This window comes from Prionailurus bengalensis, chromosome A1 (genome assembly GCF_016509475.1).
Source record: "Prionailurus bengalensis isolate Pbe53 chromosome A1, Fcat_Pben_1.1_paternal_pri, whole genome shotgun sequence".
NCBI lineage: Eukaryota > Metazoa > Chordata > Mammalia > Carnivora > Felidae > Prionailurus > Prionailurus bengalensis.
The window spans coordinates 208,347,745-208,364,283 of record NC_057343.1 but is presented as its reverse complement, the minus strand read 5'-3'; the positions used below and the strand labels follow the sequence as shown (position 1 = coordinate 208,364,283).

General features: G+C 37.1%; 1 pseudogene; it reads right to left on the bottom strand.

Moving 5' to 3' along the window:
* Positions 1-260: 260 nt before the first annotated feature.
* LOC122480048 lies at positions 261-1,569 on the bottom strand (annotated as a pseudogene).
* Between the last annotated feature and the right edge of the window lie 14,970 nt (positions 1,570-16,539).

The window sequence follows — 16,539 nt, the reverse complement described above, 5'->3', positions numbered from 1 at the left end:
TGCTAAGGGTCTCACCATCTCTCCGATTTTGAAAACTCTTTCCTAAAAAGAGGGGTGTTGGGAAACAATGCAAATTAGCCAATCAATCTTAAACTTGGGAGGTTAGCTATTGCTTTTTTTAAGGTTAGAAAAAGTAGTGGCTTTTATTTACCATTGCACTTATCAAGATTACAATAAAAACACTAGTGATACCATCTGAAAAAAAAACAATGATTTGTTGGTAATTGCAATGAATGGAATATTGACAGTCTCTGAGGACAATCAAGAAATTATCCAGGAGCTATAGACCTGTTAGCAATATGGTCTTCGGGTGTCTTTTGTGGCTTTTATTTTTCCAACTACTGGCTTAAAGTCATTCATATTTGTTGCCTGGATTCCAGTACCAATAAATGTAAGATATGGAATGACTGTTTCTTTATCTTGATTGTACTGAACAACTACAGCTACATTGTGAAGATTAATAGTAGTGCAGTAGGACAATGCTATCATCTTTAATATTATCCTCTGTTAGTTCCAGAGCTTGAGTTGATCACTTCTTTCTGCTTCTTCAAAATCCATAGATTGAAGTAGATTGATAAAAACTTTTACATATTGGGGCACCAGAGTGGCTCAGTTGGTTAAGCTTCCATCTTCGGCTTAGGTCCGGATCTAGCAGTTTGTGAGTTCAAGCCCCGCGTCGGGCTCTGTGCTGACAGCTCAGAGCCTGGAGCCTGCTTTGGATTCTGTGTCTCCCTCTCATTCTCTCCCTCTCCCCCGCTTGTGCTCTCTCTCTCTCTCTCTCTCTCTCAGAAATAATAAATGAATAAACTTTAAAAATTAAAAAAATTTTTTTGCATATTTAAGACCCTGACCATTACATGCCCCTTGCAATTTCACTGAATAGAGTTTAACAAGTTGCTTAAATGCTACAGTAATAAGTAGCTGTTCTTCACAATCAGATTCCAAGAAGGTCATGCCTTTTCAGAAACAGTTGTCCAACTCATACTCTTTGCTTTCATTAAGGCATGTGCAGCATATTAGAAGGCATTAAATCTATATAGCCTTTTGAAAGATCTGTGTCCTGTTTTTCTAAGGACTGCTTGATTTTTTTTTTCTTCTAATCCCACAGCATCACCTCCTTGATATTGGTCAATTCTCCTTTTGTTTTGAAAACACAGAAACGTTGGTGTTGCTGATATATTGCATTTGCAACTGTTCCCTGACATTGATGCACATCGACTTCCAAGAAAACTGCTTGCGTATACTTGTTAACTCCTAGAACTGAATGCTGCACCCTCACATGGTGAACCTGACCGGGGTGAGTCTGGAACCTGTGCCATGCAGTTCAGGCTGGAAATCTGGGTAGCTGCCCACTGGCTCCTCTGAAATATTTCCCAGAGAGCTCAGCAGGGCAGCTACCAAAAGCTGAAGACCCAGGAGAGGGAACAGGCTCTGGAAGGCTGAGACCTGTACAGAAGACGTGATGACCGAGGAGTCTTTCTCTGGACTCAATGCAGTCTGCCAGGGAGCAGAACTGCCAAGAGGGTGGGCATGGGAGAGGACAGGGAAAGGGGAGGGAAAGAAAGGCATGTAGCCAGGGTTTACTCAGGATACGGCAAGAGTGTGGTAGGCAGAATAATGGTCCCCCAAAGATGGCCCCATCCTAATCCTTGAAACCTGTGGATATGGCACCTTACATAGAAAGAGACATTGTATGGGAATGCAAGCTGGTGCAGCCACACTGGAAAACAGTATGGAGGTTCCTCAAAAAACTAAAAATAGAACTACCCTATGACCCAGCAATTGCACTACAAGGCATTTGTCCACAGGATACAGGTGTGCTGTTTCAAAGGGACACATGCACCCCAATGTTTATAGCATCACTATCAACAATAGCCAAAGTATGGAAAGAGCCCAAATGTCCATCAATGGATGAATGGATAAAGAAGATGTGGTATATATACAATGGAGTATTACTCGACAATCAAAAAGAATGAAATCTTGACATTTGCAACTACGTGGATGGAACTGGAGGGTATGATGCTAAGTGAAATTAGTCAGTCAGAGAAAGACAAATATCTTATGACTTCACTCATATGGGGACTTTAAGAGACCAAACAGATGAACAGAAGGGAAGGGAAACAAAAATAATATAAAAACAGGGAGGGGGACAAAACAGAAGAGACTCATAAATATGGAGAATAAACAGAGGGGTACTGGAGGGGGTGTGGGAGGGGGGATGGCCTACATGGGTAAGGGGCATTAAGGAATCCACTCCTGAAATCATCATTGCACCATATGCTAACTAATTTGGATGTAAATTTTTAAAAAATAAAATTAAAAAAAGTAAAACTTAAAAAATTAAAAAGATACACTGTAAAAAATTAAAATAAAAGCAATGATCTCAGATTGGATTTTGGAGATAGAAACTGAAGCAGCTCATTCAAGATGTCACAGCCAATGCTATAAAATGTGAAATGGCTCAGAGCTGTGGAGTGAGTGACATGAATCATTTATGTACCAAATATATGTAGCATGTTTGTATATGGCAGGGATTTTCTAGGTACTGGAAATAAAATTATCTGATTCAGGAAGCTAATTGAATAAATAAGCAAATTTTATAGCAATGTGTGTGTAAGAAAGTGATAATGAGTGATACAGAGGAAAAGGGTAAAGAGATGAGAGAGTTCCAATGGGCTACAGGAGTCAGCTTGGGAGAAACTGCAGTGTTAAATGGGGAAGTAAGACAGTAATATACAATACACATTTGTTTTTCTGTTTAACATTTTTTCAAGCCTGGTGATTTTTAAAGTATATGCTCATTGTAAACATAAATTATAAGCCCCCTACTTTCATTGCATATTCCCACCCTCACCCCCGTGTTTTAGTCTGTATATGAAGCCATTATTAAGAATTTATTTTGGGGGGGTACCTGGGTGGCTCAGTTGGTTAAGTGTCCAACTTCGGCTTGGGTCACGATCTTGCAGTTCGTGGGTTCGGGCCTCACGTTGGGTTCTGTGCTGACAGGTCAGAGCCTAGAGCCTGCTTTAGATTCTGTGTCTCCTTCTCTCTACCTCTCCCCCCCCCCCCTCTCTCTCTCTCTCTCAAAAATAAATAAACTTTAAAAAAAAGTAAAGGGGCGCCCGGGTGTCTCAGTCAGTTGAGCATCCAACTTCGACTCAGGTCATGATCTCACAGTTTGTCAGTTCGAGCCCCACGTCGGGCTCTGTGTTGATAGCTCAAAGCCTGGAGCCTGCTTTGGGTTCTGTGTTTCCCTCTTTCTCTGCCCCTCCCCCATTTGTGCTCTGTCTCTCTGTCTCTCAAAAATGAATAAACGTAAAAAAAAGTTTTTTCAATTAAAAAAATTTACTTTTGTCTTTTCATAATTTCTTGTGATAAAATTATGCTACTTTTCTTGTGTTCAATTGCAATATATCTTGAAATCTCCCCATTTCAGAGCATATATTTTTTTCTCGTTTTACACTGTAATATGAGAATTGTATAACATTAATGAATTTTATTAAACCAGTTTCATACTCACAGGCATTTAAATCATTCCACTTTTATTTTTTTTTTCAATGTTTATTTATTTTTGGGACAGAGAGAGACAGAGCATGAACGGGGGAGGGGCAGAGAGAGAGGGAGACACAGAATCGGAAACAGGCTCCAGGCTCTGAGCCATCAGCCCAGAGCCTGACGCGGGGCTCGAACTCACGGACCGTGAGATCGTGACCTGGCTGAAGTCGGACGCTTAACCGACTGAGCCACCCAGGTGCCCCAAATCATTCCACTTTTAAAACATACTTCAAATAAAATTGCAAGGAAAAACCTATAACATACCTTTGGAAAATTATGTGTCATGTATTTACGGAGTAGAATTGAAAGGTAAAGTGATTTATATTACAAAAAAAAATTTTTGATGGATAATCCCAACGATAGTACTGATTACATGTTCTCCCAAATGACAGTACAATTACATGTTAACCAATAGTATGTGAGGGTATTGGCTTCTTAAATGTATATATTGATTTTTTAAAGTTTGTTTATTTATTTTGAGAGACAGAGAGAGTAAGCAGGGAGGGGCAAAGAGAGGTGAGTGGAGGGGGGAATTCCAAGCAGGCTCTGTATTTTCTCTGGCCCACGAGCTCTGAGATCATGCCTGAGCCAAAACGAAGAGTCATTTAACCTAATGAGTTCCAGGAGTCCCTGACTTCTTAACTTTAACTGATACTTGCTATAACATTCTGATAGTCACTTAGATGTTATAATGTTCCAATATGATTAAAATTGTATCATCATTTTTATTTACATATCTTGAAATATAAGAGAGGTTAATCTTTTTTTTCATGGTTACTGGTCATTGGTATTCTATTTCTGATAAATCCTTTTTTTCCTATACTGTGATATCTCTTTATTAAGGAAATCAGCCTTTTTCAAATGTGTTGAAAATATTTCCCTGAAATTTTCATCTTCCTTTTGCTATCTGTGGTATCTTATATTAAAGGGATAGTCTAGTTTGGGCATAGTCCAAATAGCCAATATTTTCTTGTATGGCTTCTTGGTTTTGAAACCTGATGGGTTTTGTTTTAAAAGGTCTTCCCATTCCAAGTTTACAAAAGATTCATTCACCATTCTTTATTACATGATTTAATTTTTAATGTTTTAATTATTTTGTCTATGGAACTTTGAGTTTTAAAAATTAAGTAGAGGCATTCTTATTTTTCTCCAAGTGCTAACCAGTTATTACAGAAATCTTGTTAAATAACCTATCCATTTCTTAGTAATTTAAAATACTTACAATTTTTAACACATAACAAATTCCAAACGTAATTACAATAATATTTCAGAATATAATATATTGCATTTATCTGTCTGGGTATTCTTACCTAAGATCATATTTTAATACATGTAGTTTTATGCTGGTTCTTTAAAAATAAAAAAAATGGCAAAAAGACTTTCATTTTATTTTTTATAGTGGCTCTGATATTTTTGCACGTTGTAGGGTTTTTTTTCCAAATCAAATAAATGATGCTTTCGTTATTTTTAATGGAATGATGCTAAGCTAATATATTACAGAAATAATAACCATCTTGATAATAATTTTAAGTTTTCTTCATAAAAGCTTTCCATATTATGTTCATCAAAGTTTGTTTTATATTTTTTACTGCTATTATAAATAGAATATTCTATATTATTTTATTATTTTAAAAAGTACCATTGTTAAGATATGTATAGATTATGTATATCATCTATTTTATAGACACCCTAGTCAATTCCATTTTTTCTAAAAGTAACAAAATACCTCCTTATCTAATAAAAACTACAAAATTATTTAAAAAAAAAGAGAAAGAGACATTGCGATATGATTAAGTTAAGGATTCTGAGATAGGGAGATTATTCTGGATTATCCAGATGGGACCATGTAATCATAAGTGTTCTTATAAGTAAAAGAGGTAAAGGGGGAAAGTCAGTCAGAGAAGCAGAGGTCTTACATATGATTGCTGGATTTGAAGATGGAAGGGGCTTATAAGCCAAGGAATACAGACAGCTTCCAGAAGCTGAAAAAGGCAAAGAGTGAATTCTCGCTTAGAGCCTACAGAAGGAATGCATTCCCCCCTGCATCTTGTATGTTCCTAGTCATTCCTAGTACTTCATCCTAGTGCCTAGCAAAGACCCTGGTTGGAGCCTATAATTATCTGTGAATGAATAAAGAAGTTATATCCCCAACACTCCTCACTAGTATCTTCATTCAACAAGGTGCATATTTTGAGCCATCTATGAACTCAGAACCCAATATGTGTGTCAAAATTACTGCCTTCCATCTTACCCTTTCACCACTTGAATCTAGTCCTATCCCTCATTCCGTCTACAGCACTGATCACTGTGCCATGAGGAAAGCAATACACATATTTCATTATCCATGGTGATAACAACAGAAATTATGTAATAAGTAAAAGGCAGTGTGATTTTATCAATCATCTGGTAAAGAAAGTAGAAATGGAATGTACTAGTCAAGATCAACCAGAAAAAGATAATCATTCCAAGTATTTAAAATAGAAATTGTGGGGGATAAGTTTAGGAATTCCCTGAGCTTGCACCAATGGGTTAACAAGGCTTAGGACGAAAGCATCCAGAATAGGTAAACAGGGCGAAAACCTTCCCAGTATAGAACAAGAGCATAAGAGTGGGAAGCTGCTTCTGCTGGACAGAAGTGTCCAGAATAGGTAAACAGGTAGACAGGGTGATAGACTGCCACAGCAGACTATTTGCTAATTGCCTGGAACTAATTAGCAAAAGAAAGGTGCCTTGTTGACCGTGAGGTAGCATGCTCTGTGTATTATCCCCTACGCAAGTTAAGATAAACAGACATGGTGCCTGGTGCCTGCCATAAACAGCCATCAGCTCAGTGTCAGGATTTTGTTTTGTATTCACACAAACCCCTGACACTGCATATCTTCAAAATCCCCTTTCTCTCACACAGAAAGAAAGTTAGTGATCACTGTCTCATTGTCCCTTTCTGCATGCCCATCATGTCTGTAAGCCTTCTGATCCTAATAAACATGGAACAAGGACCGTTGCTTGAGGCTCTTGTCTCCTCCTCGACATTAGCCTCTCTCGCATTTAATTCTGCATATGCTCTCTTGCTGGACAAGAGATAACTCCAGACTCAAAGTCTGCAACAGAAGTGATATTGATTTAACAGATAGAGTTGAGACTCCAAGCGAGAGGAAAATGTGGTAACCCTGAGATTAGAAACAGCAGAAGCTACCATTACACACAGGCTGGGACAGAGGTAATAAATGGGTTACTGGATCCCAGAAGAGTTTGGCTCACCTGGAGGAAGCTAGGAGGACCTGTTTGGTGGAGCTGGAGGCAGGGAGAACACAGGAAAGGATGCATATTTGTTTGACACAAACAGAGAGGTGAAGAAATGTCTTGGGCTGTAACATTGCATGCCAACTATACTTTAATAACAAAATTAAAAACATATACACACACAAAAATAATTAAAACTGAAAAAAAAAACACACAGGAAGGAAGGAATAAAGAAAGGAAAGAAAGGAAAGGAGGGAGGGAGGGAGGGAGGGAGGGAGGGAGGGAGGAAGAAAAAAGGAATGGAAGGAAGAAAAGGCAAGTTTTGGACTCTTCTTTCTCTCACCTCCAATCTCCTGATAGTGCCTGCTGCTGGCCAAACCCATCCGGATGCTATCTAACACATGAATGAAGAAGATCATCTTGGACCCCCCTTAAAAGACAAAAGCAGAGCATGGGGTGGGGAGTCAGAGGGGAGGTAAAATAAGGAATGGCTCTGAGTTCAAACACGCCAAGGAGCAGCATTCAGAAGAAAGGGATTTCAACTTCTTATATGAAAACATACAGTAAATACCTAAAATCTAATTATCTCTTAATTGGTTTGCAATACACTTTTAGTAAAACATTTAGAATAATCTTAACTACGATCATCTGTAACAAAGGCTGACAAAAAAAACTATAATAAATCAAGGTAAATCCTGGCTCCACGGCATACCTCATACACTATTCAAAGCAATCAAAATAATCTGTTATAAAATAATGCCAAATGGATACTACTTTAAAATGCTCTGTACTCCTAGTTTGCATTGTGTGCTAGGACATATATCTCCTAAGATAAACATGAGAAAAGCGTAAATCAGGCCAAGTCAGAAAAAAAGAAAAAGAAAGAAACTCAGCCAACATCAATGGACAGACACGTATTTTCCAAGAGGTTTACCTAAAGTGTGGGCTGATTTTTCTGTTGAAGACAATATAAACTGTCATTTAGACCATGAAAAATTGGAAACAACACCTAGAGCTAAAAAGATAAAAAAAAATTAAGTAATGCCATGGAATGTGTATAGAACAAAGTGACATAAAGTACTTTGCCAATTGTCATGTTTTAAACTAACAGGAATTTTCCTATGAGCTTAGAATAGTAGATTACTGACATTAAAACATCTTAAGTGTTTTTCTATATTTTATTTTTCTTTCCTGCTTATTATTGGGGGAGGAACCCATCATTTCATGATTCATGACCCAAATCTCAGAACTTTAACTCCAATGCCAGCTAGACAAAGGGATAAGTCATTTTGTTATGACTAATTAGCTATTTATCCATTGAAAACATTGGGCTTATGCTGGGTAGACTTAAATTATGTTAGGATTGAAATGTTTGTGACAGTTCATTGTTCAGAGTCGAAAGAACATTTTTTAAAAGGCAGTATGTTAGTCAATAAAATAATTTCAAGATTTGGGCTATGAAAACTATGCTGGTTTTTCTTTTTCAACTGCCTCCTGATAATTTCCCCATCCTTGATTTCCAAATTTTGGAACCAACCACTGAAATTATGCTGCTTTTCCCCCTTTATCCTTAAAGACCCAACTCTAACCTTGTGTCCTCAATGAAGTCACAACTTTTGGTCACCAAATCCCACAAGCGTTTTTTTAGACCACAATGGAATTTGGTCTCTGTTAATCACTGCAGCACTTGCTAGCCCCTACACATTGATACAATTTTGTCCACATTTTATCCCTACAAATTCCCAGGCATTTGAACATATTTGTTCCTAAGTTAGTTATGAGTCCTTTGAAGGTATAGACAATGGCTTATTTTATCTGACATGGAAACCAATATATATTAGGTGACAACCTCTCCCAATATATATTTATCCTACCATGTTCTCTCCTGATTTCTTTCCTTGTGTTATTTCCCCCCCATTCATTTAAAATAGAAATGTATGGGATGCCTGGGTGGCTCAGTCAGTTGAGCATCCCACTTCGGCTTAGCATCTGTTTGTGAGTTTGAGCCCCACGTCCAGTTCTGTGGTGACAGATCAGAGCCTGGAGCCCACTTTGGATTCTGTATCTTCCTCTCTCTCTGCCTCTCCCCTGCTTGCCCTCTGTCTGTCTGTCTCTCCCTCTCTCTCTCTCAAAAATAAATAAACATTAAAATATAAAAGTATACCCCTTACCTATCTCTGAATATATGGCTAGATTTGGAATTTCTTTGTAAGAGTAATATAGTTGTAGGTAAGTCCCTCGGACACCTATCATTCCCAAACAAATATGTGAGAACAAATATGTGAGAACAGATAAAACTTCTTTAAAAGCCACAAAACATCCTAGTCATATTTTTGAGCTTGTTCAGTTCTATATTTTTTTTTAAATCAAAAGTGACAGATATAAGGTACACAAAGATAAGTATGACACAACTGCTGCCTTCATTTTCAGTGGAAAAGAGATCAAGTGGACAAATAAAATAGGCTTGGTGTTATGGACTGAGTTGTGTGCCATGCCCCAAATTCATATGTTGAAGTTCTGACCCCCTAAGACCCAACTGGGTCTTTAAAAAGTGATTTAAAAGATGGTTAAGGCGATCCCTAGTACAACCTCATTTGTATCATTACAAAAGGAGAAAACTTGGACACACGGAGAGACACCAGGGATGCATGAACACAGAGAAGATGCTATGTGAGGACACAGCAAGATTACCATCTACAAAGCCAAAGGCTTCGGTGGAATCCAAACCTCCCAACACCTTGGTCTTGGTCTCCCAATCTCTGGAACTGTTGTTGAAGCACCACGTGTATGGTATTTTTTTTTCACAGCAGTCCTAGGTAACTAATACATTTGGTGAGCACCACAATGGTTGTCAGCATAAGATACCATAAGAGCAAACGGAGGGGACTTTAACATAGTTTGCAGTGCAGTGCAAAGGCCATGAAGAAAACTTCCTCTGCAACATACTCCATGTTATCTGGGCACTCTCTGAGGAATATTACTGGATGTCAGTGGAACTTTATCTCTGTGTTTATGTGTACAAATACACAAATATACTATAATTCAGACTGGCGATTTCCAAGATAATGAGCTAAATATAGCCAGGAAACAGAAAACTCAAGTAACTATTCAGTTTGGCTAACGGCATTCAGAATCTGAATGTATGACCAGGATTGCACAAATGGAAATGTAGAGAATAGATTAGTAATTATAAGGTCTTAAGAAAAGCTGCACATGCTCGAAGATGAAATAATCATCTTAGAATTATTTTTGTTGATCAGTTCTATAACAAACAGGGCAGTTCTTTAAACAGCTGCCCCAGGAATGGTATTTTTCTGGCTGCTGCCTGATGTGCATTATAATTCCTCTAACACTTACCACTCCATTTACCTCCATTGAAATAAGGGATACAGATGGCAGATGAGGAGGTCCTTCAGGCTCAAGGTAGTTTGTCTTAGCCCCAGAACCCAGTTTTAGAGAGACCCTGAGACCCACAAGTACTTGTGCCTTCATGAGAAAGGAGCAGGGAGATGACAGAGACCTCATGCTGCCTCCTGGTAGAGCAAAGACTTTAGGGTGAGTGCCCAGGGCCATTAGAAAAAAAGTGAAACACACCATCAGCATTCTCTGTTCTCCCTTTGTCTGGCCCTTAAACTCTTTGGCATCTGCTTCCCAGGTGCCCAAACCCTAACTCTGCAGAACTCCTGTGCCTACTGCTACTCCCCGCCACCCCCCCCCCCCAGGGGTCACTAACTCGAGGGAGGAAAGAAGTATGAAAGAACCAGGCAACTGGATGGGGACTGGTGAAGTAACAGTACTTCATCCAGATGGACTCAGTAGTTACTCATCTCTGTGTAATTATTGTCAGGCTAGACTGTGGCCTACACTAGCCAAGTGCTGCAGTCTGTATTTTTTTTCTTATTCTTATCTCTCACTTTTAGTAGTAGAAACCATGTAGAATACTAAGTCTATGTGAACCAAACAAATATATGTACAGGCCAGATCGGCCTTATGGGCCACCATTAATCTATAACTAGAGGTATTTTAAGACAACTGTTTCTTCCAATGAAAATAACATCAGCCTTTATTTGCAGAGGTCAATGAGCATTTTGTACGAGGAGGATTAGGAAAGTGGGGTAGAGAAGTGAGAAGTCCAGAGAATTGATTCATAGTTTTCTTTATTCCACCCACCAAATGTGTGGCACTGTGTAAGTTCCTTGTCCTTTCTGAATTTGAACTTTATTTTTTTATAAAATGATAGGTTTCTTGTGATCTTATGATTCCAATGAATGTCACTGTAAAATTTCTGTTCAAGATTGTTTGTGAGTTTTTGTTTCAGTTTATAAAATATGATCTAATAGGTTAAATCTTTAAAGAGTATTAAATATATCTTTATTTTGTTTAGATAGTTAAAAGATATAATCAGACTCAAAACCAAAATCATTATCTCAGTGGACCATTGTTAGAAGAGGTAGAAAGAGGATCTGGTGGGGGAGGAAACAAAGATTCCCAGTCAGATCACCCACCTAACACCTGCACCTGAAGGTGGCTGAGTAGAAGCAACTGAAAAGCCAGTAGATGTGGAGAAATAGGTACAGAAATAAAGGGTTAAAAAGAAAGACCTGGAACAATCTTGCAAACTAAAATCCCATACTACCTGAGGCAAATCAAGGTCATGAAAGATAGGTTCTACATTTTACAAACAGAGAATTTACTCCTGAGAAATGAGAAATACCATGGAAGTCTAAAAACTATACATATGTGGTATATTAACAGAGACCTAAAAATGTCCTATATTTATTTGTAACAATAAAAGCAGGAGGCTATGAATCAAAAACAACAAGAAGAAGAAGAACCAATTTGAAATCCTGGGAATAAAAAATATTTTTGATGTTGAAATAAAAGAAGTCAATGGACAAAAAAATAAACTAGAGAGATAAAGAGATAATTAGTAAGCCAAATGATACTACTAAAAATAATTCAGAGAGATATGAATGCTTGTTTAATATTTGAAAGCAGAGTTAAGACACAGACATGGAGGCCAGAATGAGAAGTGGCCACAAATGCCCAAGAGGAATTCTAGATTTTGAGAAAAGGAAAGTTGATAAGAAGGCAATATTAAAAGAAACATTTATGTAGTGTTTTTTGGAATTTTAAAATGATGTTTCCTCAGGTAGAATATGAGTATCAAATGCCAAGAAGCATAAACAGAATAAACTTACATCTAAACACAATGACATTTCAGAACATCAAAGAAAAAAACTAGTAAAGTTACCCCTGGACTAGTATTTCCCAACAAAGAAATTTTCACCTATAAAGAAAGGGCACTTAGACAGCAACAATAAATGTTGAGGGAAAACAGCTGTCAGCCTAGATTCCTACAACTAGTTCAAACTTCTCATGACAAAAATCAAGAAATTCCAGACATAAAGAGACTGAAGGATTTTGATGCCCAGAGAGCCCTACCAAAAAGAACCATTAGAGGAAGTACTTTGGCAAGAACCATGAACCCAAACAGAGAAAAATGCATGAAGCAAAGGTTAAGTGAAATAGTTTTTTTTTATTTTTTTTAATGTTTATTTATTTCTGAGACAGAGACAGAGCATGAGTGGGGGAGGGGCAGAGAGAGAGAGGGAGACACAGAACCTGAAGCAGGCTCCAGGCTCTGAGCTGTCAGCATACAGCCCCACTCAGGGCTCAAATCCACAAACTGTGAGATCATGACCTGAGCAGAAGTTGGTCGCTCAAGCAACTTAGCCACCCAGGCGCCCCAAGTGAAATAGTTTTTTAAAAGCAATAGTTAATTAGCATGAAGCTAAAATTCTTTTTGCTTCTGTAAAATTAGAATTAATTTTCTAGACATGGAAGATGGGTTGGGAGAGTTCAGATGGCAGTTGCTAAGTTCCATGTCTTCTGGCAGAGGACAAAGACATGGAATATTCTAGACTTAGAAACAAAATGTTTAAAGAATAAGAAAACTTGTTTTCTGCAGTGGTCTAAACTAGTTTTTAAGGATGCTTCTAAACTTAATTTTTATGTATCTGTAAATAAAGACAGTTTAATGTACTTTAGTTGAATTATAAATTTGCCAAAGAGGTCAATGATAACTGAAATTAATAGCATTTTATTATACCAATAGTCAAGATGATAAAGACGAACATTATTAGAGCAAGATACTTCTCTCACTGATTCAGAAAATACTCAGGAATAGGTGGACTCTGTATTGAAAGATAATTATGTTCTTCCCCAACCCAAGCACCTGGGTGTCCACAGGAAAGTTTCTTCATCTTTCTGATGTTCAGATAGCTTACTGTCATAAGGAGTAGTAACATCTACTTGCACGGCTGCGGGGTGAAGATTTGAGGTAAAGTTTGCAAAGTGCCTGATACATGGTGAGCATTCAATAAATGGAAACAAATATTTTGTATTCATAAAAGCCATTGGAAGCAAATAACATGGTGAATACATGGGACATGAGTGCAGTTATAACATCCATGTGCTCAGTGGACTACAGAGACAGAAAGGAGGAGAATAAAATGCAAAATGAGCCAACAATACAAAAATAGTTCCTAATTTATATCTCAACTGCAGAATGAGAACATATTTGCAGAAAAAGTAATTAATATAGAAAGAGTAAATATGCTTCAGAGAAAAATACTTTATTTTTGTCCTTTTTAAGTCCTCACAACCCAAATGGATTGGCAAATGTAATTTAAGATCACAATTTTTTAAGTCTGATTGGGGCCCATGGTAACTGAATCAGCAGAGCTGTAAAGCCTTTAGAAATGGGTTTTTAAATGGAATTATTGACAGAGTTTTGCCTGTGGTCACATAACCTGATGTCCTTGCATTTGGCTCTAAGACATTCTCTTCTTACCTCATAAACAATCCTTAGTTCTTGTCACAGAGACTTTTTACTCTCCCTGCGTTATTTTTGCTGATGTAAAGATTATAGACAGAATTGTAGCAAGGCCTCTGAGGCAGTACTTGGAGGCAAGCATTCTTCACTAGCTTCATTATTTGCACAGAAAATATAAATCAGGTTGTAAATGGTATTTGAGGCAAAGGAGAGGGCCAATGGAAGTGTTAAAACAAATGGGAGTCTATAATGAAAAGAAAGATTTTATAGCTCAGAGCCATTAATATTTTAAGATGAAAGGTGTGTGCACTTTTTAATGCTTGCCTCAGGACCCTTAATTATGTCTTTCTACAATTTACCATGTGTATTCAAAGTTACTGGTTGTGACTTTATGGCTTTAAAAGTGATTAAAAAGCCATGCTTTTTCATTAACCTGATGTCTTTGTTATGTAAATGTGTCACATATATATTAGAGAATTGTGTTGAGGATTCAGTGGCATGGAAGTTAATTAGAGAAAGTTTTATATGGCACAGATGTTCATATGAGAGCATAGATAGGTTTTTTTCTTCTTAATGTAATCATAGAACAGAGTGGATAATCTAGTCAGGAATATGGTGATGAGATTTCAATTGTAACTAGAATTTCTTATATAAGCAGACTATGGCTCATGACAAGATTGAATAACATTCAAATATTGAAAGTAATAGCTGGGGGCACCTGGGTGGCTCAGTCGGTTGTTTCCAATTCTTGATTTTGGCTCAGGTCATGATCTCACAGTCTGTGGAATCAAGCCCTGCATCAGGCTCTGGTGCTGACCATGTGGAGCCTGCTTGGGATTTTCTCTCTCTCTCTCTCTCTCTCTCTCTCTTTCTCCCCATGCTCCCTCCACCTCAAAATAAATAAATAAACATTAAAAAAAAAGAGAAAGTAAAATAGTAATGTTTAGATGAAATGATAACAGTCATTGGAGCAGAGGGAAGTAGGAATAGTTTCAGAGGAATTATTAGCTATTTTGATGCTGCTTAATGGATACATGGAGTTCACTTTACTATCCTATTTTGTGTATGTTTGAAATTTTTTTAATATAAAAATTTTAATATGATGTTTAAAACATTTTTGATAGCATTAGAACATGTTTATTATATGGTAAACAAAAATACAAAGCAGGTCACAAAATGGTAAATGCAGTGCAAACAATATAGAAAATATGTAGAGTACAGGTAATAAACAGTTGAGGATATTAATAACAATTGACTCTTGAAAGTGAAATGATGGGTGATTATTTTTTCTATTTAATGATTTCTAAATTTTATAAATTTAAGCTAAAAAAGTACAGGATATAATTGAAAGCACCGAAAAACTTCAGTGTCTCTTACTTATAAGAAGGAACTGGAAGAAAGTACCCACATACGGGTAGGAAAAGTCAATATTTAAAAACACACACAAAGCAGAAACTTCCTTAATCATGTTCCTGCCATACAGGAGAGCATACAAGACAATCTTTGTTCAAAACAGAGCTGCAAGGATCCGGGTTCCACTTTGTGGCTTAGTCCCAGAACCCTGGATTGAAGTCAGTCATTTTTAATCTTTTGACTTTGGGCAATTTATTTAGGCCAAGTTTTCATTTCCTCACAATTGTAAATATGCAATTGTACAATTATGCCATTGTCCAAACAATAATAGAACATACCTCGTTGGGTGTTACGAAGAACAAGTGAGTCAATCCGGACAAAGCACTTAGAACAGTGTCTCACACATCATTCTTAAAAAGGTTACCTAATAGTGACATGGCCCTTCCAGTGGCTTCCTGGTGTTTCATTCATATAATTTTATGTCTTTGTATTTTACTTTCTTCTATGTAGAGTTAATCATTTTAACTGATGCTAAAATTATTTAATGTCTTTGGCGCTTTTATGTTGTCAAGAGGTATACTAACCATTGTTTGCAATGCAATTAATGATCAATCTGTTAAACTTTTTTATATAAAATAGTTTTCATGTAGAAAAATAATCTTTTAAGACATTCAAAAATTTAGAAAGCATCTCTGGGGGGAAAGTTCATGTAGTTAATGTGGTAGATTAAAAATGGTTGCAAATTATTTGCTGCTTACTTTATTGAGAGGCAGAGTATAATCTCTTTAAAAAGCTGGCAGTATCTACTGAAAACATCCTTTAAAAAACCTGAAAATTTAATTTCTCTTGAACACTTAAAATAGCAGGCAAAACATATATAAATGCAATAATTAGATGAATTACCTTAAAAAAATTTTTTTAAGTGGGCTTCACATCCAGCGCAGAGCCCAGTGCGGGGCTTGAACTCATGACCCCGAGATCAAGATGTGAGCTGAGATCAAGAGTTGGCTGCTTAACCTATGAGCTACCCAGGTGCCCCAAAATGTATTTCTTTTTAAAGGTATCAATCATGTGGGTTTATCTTTTATATAAGGATATATAAAATATAAGGATATTTCTATCCTTATCATTTTTAGGCTGCTTACAATAGTATTTTAATACTGTTCTGGATTATAACAATGTTACAAGACTTCCTCCTTTCCCCAACACACACACAATTATATTTTCTCAAACCTGCCAAGGGTATTTGATTTGTGTTATCAACCAATCAGCTGGAAGTCACCACATGGGATCACAATGATGCAAACCTTGAGTGGCTAATAACGAGTCTGCCCTCTAGTACCTTTCTTTGAAATCACATTTTCAAAGTTTTATTTGGTCAGTGTTGTAAAACCCATTTTCTTGCTATTTCCTTATATTGTTCCAATGCACTAGCATTATGGGAAACACGTCTAACTGGATATTAAAATGACATTGTGTCTGAGACCCAAAAACAATAGATTTCAATTGTTGAAATGAGATGGGAGACAGATTGGCATTCAGACATTTCCATA